An 8,879-nucleotide genomic window follows, 5' to 3' on the forward strand; every position below is an offset into this window, starting at 1 on the left:
TCTACCCTTGATTTCTATCGCACCGCTTTTAAAAACGTTAGTAATTTCGAAAGGACCTAACCACCTTGATTTAAGTTTTCCCGGAAAAAGCTTAAGTCTTGAATTAAATAGTAACACTACGTCGCCGACATTAAACTCTTTCCTAGATATACGTTTATCGTGCCATTTTGTAGTTCGTTCTTTGTATATCTTGGCATTCTCATAGGCGTCTAGTCTAAGTTCTTCCAATTCGTGAATGTCTAAAATTCGCTTCTCGCTTGCGGAAGTATAATTTAGATTTAGGGTCTTAATTTGCCAATAAGCTTTGTGTTCTAACTATACATGGAGATGACATGATTTACCATAGACTAATTTAAAGGGTGTGATCCCTATTGGGGTCTTATAGCCTGTCCTATATGCTCATAGAGCTTCATTTAGTTTAGATGACCAGTCTTTTCTAGATATTTCGACAGTCTTTTCTAGAATTTGTTTGTTCTCTCTATTCGAAACTTCGACTTGCCCATTGGTTTGTGGGTGATAAGGTGTTGCTACTCGGTGTCAGACTCCATACTTCAGAAGAAGTTTTCCAAAGATATTTAATATGAAATGGGAGCCATCGTCACTAACTACTAGTTTTGGCACACCGAATCTAGGAAAGATTACGTTCTTGAACAGCTTAATCACTACTCGTGTGTCATTTGTCAGAGAAGCTACAACCTCGATCCATTTTGAAACATAATCAACAACTATAAATATGTAATTATTACCAAAAGAAGATGGGAATGGTCCCATGAAGTCAATCCCCCACACATCAAAGACTTCCACTTCTAAGATGCCTGTTTGTGGCATTTCGTCGCGTCTTGAAACGTTACCAGTGCGTTGGCACCGGTCACAATTTATAACCGCATTATGGATATCTTTCCATAGAGTAGGCCAAAAGAGGCCAAATTGTAAGGTCTTAGCATAAGTTTTTGAAGTGCTTGCGTGCCCACCATAGGGAGCGGAATGGAAATGAGAGATTATATCATCTATTTCATCCTCGGGAACACATCGACGAAAAATACCTTCGGCACCTCTCTTGAAAAGCAGAGGTTCATCCCAGTAGTATTGTTTTAGATCATGAAATAATTTATTCTTTTGTTGGTATGATAGGTCGGTGGAAGTGCTCCAGCAGCTAGGTAGTTGACAAAGTCAGCATACCATGGCAGAGTTATATTCGTATGAATTTCTTCCACGGATTCTTCTACTTCGGTATCATTTAAGGTTATCTCAGACATCTTGCTTTCCATTTGGGCTATAAGTCGCTCGTAAGGGAAATCATCATTGATTGGAACTTGTTCAGGCTTATTCCCTTCGATTCGTGATAAGTGGCCTACTACTACGTTCTCAATACCTTTCTTATCTTTTATTTCTAAGTCAAATTCTTGTAAGAGTAAGGTCCATCTTAAGAGTCTTAGTTTGGCATCCTTCTTACTTAGCAAGTATCTAATAGCAGCGTGGTCAGTATAGATGATGATTTTCGCTCCTACTAAGTAAGAACATAATTTGTCTAAAGCGAACACAACAGCTAGAAGTTCCTTTTCAGTGGTGGCGTAGTTCATTTGGGAAGGATCTAAGGTTCTACTTGTGTAGTAGATCACATGAAGTTTTTTGTCCTTCCTTTGTCCTAGCATTGCGCCTACGACATAGTCACTCGCAACACACATGATTTCGAATGGCAATCTCCAGTCAGGTGGTTGCATGATAGGTGCGGTGATTAAAGATGTTTTTAATTGTTGAAATGCTGTTAAACATTTCTCATCAAAGATAAAGTCAACATCTTTCATTAATAAACCAGTCAGTGGTTTGGTAATTTTCGAGAAATCTTTGATAAAGCGTCGGTAGAAACCGCCGTGTCCTAAGAAGCTTCGTATTTCTCGTACGGTTTTCAGAGGTTGAATATTTTCTATAATTTTGATTTTAGATTTGTCTACTTCAATCCCTTTATCAGATACTACGTGTCCTAGCATGATTCCTTGTTGGACCATGAAATGGCATTTCTTCCAATTCAATACGAGATTCACCTTTACGCATCTTTCGAGTACCATTTCAAGGTTTGATAGACATCCTTCAAAGCTCTGCCCACAAACAGAAAAATCGTCCATTAAGGCTTCCATAATGTCGTCTATAAAGTCAACGAAGATCGACATCATGCATCTTTGGAATGTTGCGGGAGCGTTGCATAGTCCAAATGGCATTCGTCGATAAGAAAATGTACCATAAGGGCATGTGAAGGTTGTTTTCTCTTGGTCGTCAGGATGGATAGGAATTTGAAATAATCCTGAATAACCGTCTAGATAGCAGAAGTGGGAATGCTTAGCCAATCGTTCAAGCATTTGATCAATGAAAGGCAGAGGAAAATGATCCTTTCGAGTGGCTTTGTTCAGTTTCCTATAGTCGATGCACATTCTACTTCCGCTCGCAACTCTTTGTGCTATAGATTCTCCCTTCTCGTTCTTAACAACTGTAACACCCCCTTTCTTGGGTACTACATGAACGGGGCTAACCCATTGACTATCAAAGATCGGGTATATGATTCCTGCATCTAATAACTTCTATGCTTCATCCTTGACTACAGTACATAAGATTGGGTTGATCCTTCTCTAGTGTTCTCTAGAGGTTTTACAATCTTCCTCTAGCATAATGCGATGCATACAGATAGAAGGACTTATTTCTTTTAGATCAGCGATGTTGTATCCTAATGCAATTGGATATTTTCTTAAGACATCTAGTAACTTTTCAGTTTCAATCTGTCCTAAGTCTGCGTTGACTATTACTGGTCTTTTGAGTTCAGTGTCTAGGAATTCGTATCTTAGGTTCTTGGGTAGTGTTTCTAATTCTAAGTCTGGTTTCTTAGGACATGGCATGTGATTGGGTGTAAGTGCTAAGCATTATCTTAGACTTTCATTTTGGTATGGTTCACGCCAATTATCATCTTCAAAGATTGGAGGGGTTTGGATTTTCATTATATCAGAATATGTGGTTTCTTGCATCTCCATCTCTCTTACGCACTCGTCTATGACATCAAGTAGATAACAAGTATCGTTTATAGCTGGCGCTTGTAAGAATTGTGTCAAGATGAATTCAACTTTTTCTTTTCCAACTTCGAATGTTAGCTTGCCTCTTTTCACGTCTATTATGGCTCCGGCGGTAGCTAAGAATGGCCTTCCTAATATAATAGGTGTAGTGGCATCTTCTTTGATGTCCATGATTATGAAGTCGGTAGGAATGTAGAAATGTCCTACACGTACTGGAACATTCTCTAATATACCAACAAGATATTTGATTGAGCGGTCAGCTAGTTGAACAGACATCTTGGTTGGTCTTAGTTCTCCCATGTTGAGCCTTTTACAGATGGATAAGAGCATTACACTAATGATGGATCCTAAGTCGCATAGAGCTTTGTCTATGACGAACTTTCCAATGACACAGGGTATGGAGAAACTACCCGGGTCTTTCAGTTTGGGAGGCATGTTGTTTTGGATTATTGCGCTACATTCAGCAGTAAATGTAACTGTTTCGTTATCCTCGATCTTTTTATTATTGGATAGGATCTCTTTAAGAAACTTGGCATATGAGGGCATTTGTGTGATGGCTTCTGTAAAGGGTATTGTGATATTCAGTTGCTTCAGAAGTTCAACAAATTTTTTAAATTGCCCTGCAGTTTTAGAATTTGCGAATCTTTTAGGATACAAAATGGGTGGTTTATAAGGTGGTGGAGGCACATAAGTTTTTTATTTCTCTTCGGCCTCTTGGGTATTATCTTCCTTCTCCTTCGGTTCACTTACCTTCTCAGTTGTTGTTTTGTTAGGTTTTTGGTACATGGCAGGATTTTGAAGTCTTGGAACTACGGGTCCGTCTAGTTCTTTTCCACTTCTCAATATAATGGCATTTGCATTGTCCTTTTGGATTAGGTTGTGGCTGTCCAGGAAATGTGCTAGCAGGAGAAGCAGTAGATGTTTGTTGTTGAGCCACTTGTGAAATCTGTGTTTCAAGCATTTTGTTGTGGGTGGCTAAAGCGTCTACTTTGTTTGCTAATTGTTTAAGTTGCTCACTAGTGTGTATGTTTTGGTTCAAGAAGTCCTTGTTTGTTTGAGCTTGGGTAGCTATGAAACTTTCCATCATTAATTCAAGGTTGGACTTCCTAGGAATGTTAGGAGCATTAGTAGTTGGCTTTTGATATCCAGGTGGAATAGCAGGTGCTTGGCCAGGTGCATACAAGGCGTTGTTGTTTTTGTACGAAAAGTTAGGATGGTTTTTCCAACCTGGGTTGTAGGTATTCGAATAAGGGTTTCCTTGAGCATAATTCACTTGATCAGTGGAGACTCCTGCTAATATCTGACATTCTGGTGCAGTGTGTCTAGGAACTCCACATAACTCAAAGTTTGGAGTTACAGCAGCCACGGTGGCTGCGGGTGTTATGGTCAATTTGTGTAACTTTTGAACAAGGGCATCTACTTTTGCATGGACATGGTCAAGGCTACTAATTTCGTGCATTTCACCTTTTGTTTGGGACTTTCTACTGGAGTTCTTTCACCTCCCCATTGGCAATGGTTTTGGTCCATGTTTTCAATGAGTTGATAGGCTTTGTTGTATGGCTTGTCCATAAGTGCACCGCTCGCGGCAGCGTCTGCTGTCAGTCTTGTGTTATACAGAAGCCCATTGTAAAATGTGTGAATGATCACCCAGTCTTCGAGACCGTGATGTGGACACATCCTCATCATGTCTTTGTATCTCTCCCATGCGTCGTAGAGAGATTCTGCATCTTTTTGTCGAAATCCGTTGATTTGAGCTCTCAGCATAGCAGTTTTGCTCGGCGAAAAATATCGGGCTAAGAAAACGTTCTTCAATTCTTCCCATGTGGTGACTGAGTTGGACGGCAAGGATTGCCACCAAGCCCAAGCTCTGTCTCTTAGAGAGAAAGGAAAAATACGTAGTCTTATCGCATCTTGAGATACACCATTCGCCTTCACAGTGTCTACGTACTGCACAAACTTGGTCAAATATTCATTAGGATCGTCTGTAGGATTTCCAGCAAATTGATGTTGTTGGACAGCTGATAACAATGAGGGTTTCAACTCGAAATCGTTTTGATCTATAGCAGGGGCAGCAATGCTGTTGTGAGGTTCTTGTTGGGACGGGGTAGCGTAGAACTTAAGAGGATGATTCTGGGGTCCCACTACAGCCATGGTTGGTCTTTCAACTGGTTCAGTAGTAGGAATGATGATATCAGGAATATTGTACCTTCGTTGGTACTCTAGTACCCAACGTCTTAAATATAAGAAATGCTCTAATTCTGCGATTGGTGGTACTAAGTTTTCGCCTTGTGAGCGAGTACTTAGCATACAATCGAGAAATAATGGAAAGGAAATTAGTTTTTTCCTCAGTCTATACTGCGCAACGAAAGAATCGCACTATTTGACTAAATCAGTCCCCGACAACGGCACCAAAAACTTGATACGAGTCGTGACTATATATAAAATATAGTCTATCAGATACTTGACTGCAAGTGCACAGTCTAGTCGTTTAGTTTTAAAAGATATCGAACCCACAAGGACCGATGGTCAAACTAATGCTATCGATGTTACTATGTTTAGCTAAGGCGGTGATTTTTAGAGGTTCGGTTCAACAAAAATTAAATCTAAAGAAAATTAAGTTTTTAAGAAATATTAATGAAGGGATATCAGTATGCAACATATTAATTGTCAGGGATTCGATAAGTCATCGGTGTATATTTTAATTACCAAATACCTTTCAGTAGAAAATACTCATTTAAAAGGCTTTATCTCACACTCTCGTGATTGTTGACTCAGACTACACTTTTAAGTCAGAATGTACGCTCTCGCTGTCCCATTTGAAGTTAAAAATAATTTTTGAAAATAAATAAGTTATAATTACTTTTAAAGTGCTCTCGCTGTTGTTAAAATCAATGCCTAGTTTTTACTATCCAATTCGACCATCACGCTCTCGCGATTGTCGGTTCTAACCTTAGTTAATTTCCCACTCTCGTGGCAAACCCGTATTAAATAGCTTCTCACTCTCGTGACAAAGTTAATTAAATTCAAATTAAAAACCACATCCATAAAGATTATTTAAGAAAAGAAGTTTGCACCGATTATTATGAAATCCCGTCTAATTAAATTGTTTACATACCGATACCGGTAGTTTAGCTAGACATGTTAAATAATGCAAACACAGACGAACAGAAACAGTTTAATAATAAAGCAAACATGATTATTTAATAATAAAGAAATAATAATAATTGAATAAAAAACCTGGAACTTTGATTAATTGAATAGGCTGAATCTTGAAGTACTTGAGCAGTCCTCCACAGGTCGGTAGGATTCTGCTTCTTCGAAACAAATGCTTAAACTAAACTAACTAAGTTGCAGTAGTTCCCCAATGTAGGAAACTACTACTTTGGGCTAAGTGAAAAACGGAAAGGAAAAAAGGAAAAAATCAAAGCTATGAACGGAAAGGTAACATATTGCAGTCAAAGAAAATAATGCTTGCTGAAGAAAAATAACGTGAAAACAAAATTTGCAAGAGCGGAAAGAAAATAAAAGCAGAGAGATAGGATGAGAAAGATAGCTTGAGCCCCCCTTCTCGGAATGATGAAGAGCTTCCCGAGGAAGGAAAAAACCACAATCTGGCACTACATATATCAATGAATTGCAAGGAAGATGCACTGTCCAATGTGCTAGTTGATACCAGTTCTTCTCTGAATGTACTCCCAAAATCAACTCTATCCAGATTATCCTATCAAAGCGTTTGATGGTTCTCGCAAAATTGTCATTGGAGAAGTGGATCTTCCAGTGAATATAGGTCCGAGTGATTTCCAAAATACTTTTCAAGTAATGGATATCCACCCGACCTATAGTTGTTTATTGGGAAGGCCATGGATTCATGAGGTTGGGGCTGTAACGTCCATTCTGCACCAGAAACTAAAATTTGTGAAGAACGGCAAGCTTGTCGTTGTTAGTGGAGAGAAAGCACTTGGTAAGCCATATGTCGTCTTTTACGTATGTTGAAGCTGGGGAGGAGGTTGGAACTCCGTTCCAAGCCCTGTCTATTGCTGAAGTAAAGAAAACTGGGGCACCCATGTCTTCTTTAAAAGATGCTCAGAAAGCTATTGAGACATGCAGTACAGATCAGTGGGGCCAAATGGTAGAAGTTGCAGAGAACAAAAATAGGTCCGGATTGGGATTCCATCAAGGGCCGAAAGCTATTCATCCACATCTCTGATGTTCTATTTTTACTTTTCGCTTTTTTGAAAAATGGTAATCACAAAAAACAGAAATAAATAAATAATAATTGTCCATCTGCATAATATTTGGTCACAATTCACTCCTCTAAAATCAAAATATCAAATCGTTATGCAGGTTGGTTCCCAAACCCATTGAATACAATGATCATACACCTCTCCAAACTTTGATTTCCCTGTGTTTGAGGATGAGGAAGAGATTGATGAAGAAGTGTTTGATGAATTGTCTCGTCTACTTGAGCATGAGGAAAATGTCATTTAGCCGTTCGAAGAGCAGATTGAGCTAGTCAACTTGGGTTCTGAAGATGATGTGAAGGAAGTCAAGATCGGGTCTCAACTGTGTGTAGAGATTAAGAAGAGGTTGGTTGATCTTCTCTGAGAGTATTCATATGTGCTTTCTTGGTCCTATCAAGACATTCCTGGTTTGGATTCTGAGATTATGGAGCATAGATTTCCATTAAATCCAGAATGCCCGCCGATCAATCAGAAGTTGAGGGGAACTCACCTTGATATGGCAGTGAAGATCAAAGAAGAGGTACAAAAGAAAATTAATGCTGGTTTTCTTGTTATCGCTGAATATCCGTAATGGGTGGCCAATATTGTGCTTGTTCTAAAGAAGGATGGAAAAGTCTGCATGTGTGTCGATTATAGGAATCTGAACAAAGCTAGTCCAAAAGATGATTTCTTTTTTTCACACATTGATATGTTGGTATACAATACCGCCTAATTCAATGTCTTTTCGTTTATGGACGGATTTTCCGGTTATAATCAGATCAAGATGGCACCCGAAGATATTAAGAAGACCACATTCATTACACCCTGGGGAACATTCTGTTATAGAGTGATTCCTTTCGGTTTAAATAATGTTGGTGCAACATACCAGAGAGCTATGACCACTCTTTTTCATGATATGATGAATAAAGAGATCGAAGTCTATGTTGATGATATGATTGCCAAATCAAGTGATGAAGAAGAACATGTCGAGCATTTGTTGAAGTTATTCCAGCGTTTGAGGAAGTACAAACTCTGCTTGAATCCCAATAAGTGTACATTTGGTGTTCGTTCTGGTAAGTTGTTGGGCTTTATTGTCAGCGAGAAGGGTATTGAAGTTGATCCTGCCAAGGTCAAAGTAATACAAAAAATGCATGCGCCAAAAACTGAGAAGCAACTCGAAGGTTTTCTCGGCCGCTTTAATTATATCTCAAGATTTATATCGCATATGACCGCCACATGTGTGCCTATATTCAAGCTTCTTCGGAAAGATCAATCTTGTGATTGGTCCAAGGATTACTAGAAAGCTTTTGACAGTATCAAAGAATATCTGCTTGAACCTCTGATTCTGTCTCCACCTGTTGAAGGAAGACCTTTGGTCATGTATTTAACTGTGCTTGAAGAAAGTATGGATTGTGTTTTGGGTCAGCAAGATGAAATTGGAAAGAAAGAATATGCTATTTACTAACTCAGTAAGAAATTCACCAACTGTGAGACTCGGTATTATATGCTTGAAAAGACTTGTTGCACATTGGCTTGGGCTGCTAAGCGTCTGCGTCAGTATATGTTGAATCATACTACTTGGTTGATATCTAAAATGGATCCA

At 38.9% G+C, this 8,879-nt stretch overlaps 1 non-coding gene across 1 annotated transcript; it reads left to right on the plus strand.

The window, feature by feature from the left end:
• Positions 1–4,713: 4,713 nt before the first annotated feature.
• LOC127078072 (small nucleolar RNA R71) lies at positions 4,714–4,820 on the plus strand. Its single transcript, XR_007787817.1, has one exon. It is a non-coding gene; the product is annotated as a small nucleolar RNA R71 (small nucleolar RNA).
• The last annotated feature ends 4,059 nt before the right edge of the window (positions 4,821–8,879 follow it).

This window comes from Lathyrus oleraceus, chromosome 4 (genome assembly GCF_024323335.1).
Source record: "Lathyrus oleraceus cultivar Zhongwan6 chromosome 4, CAAS_Psat_ZW6_1.0, whole genome shotgun sequence".
Taxonomy (NCBI): domain Eukaryota; kingdom Viridiplantae; phylum Streptophyta; class Magnoliopsida; order Fabales; family Fabaceae; genus Lathyrus; species Lathyrus oleraceus.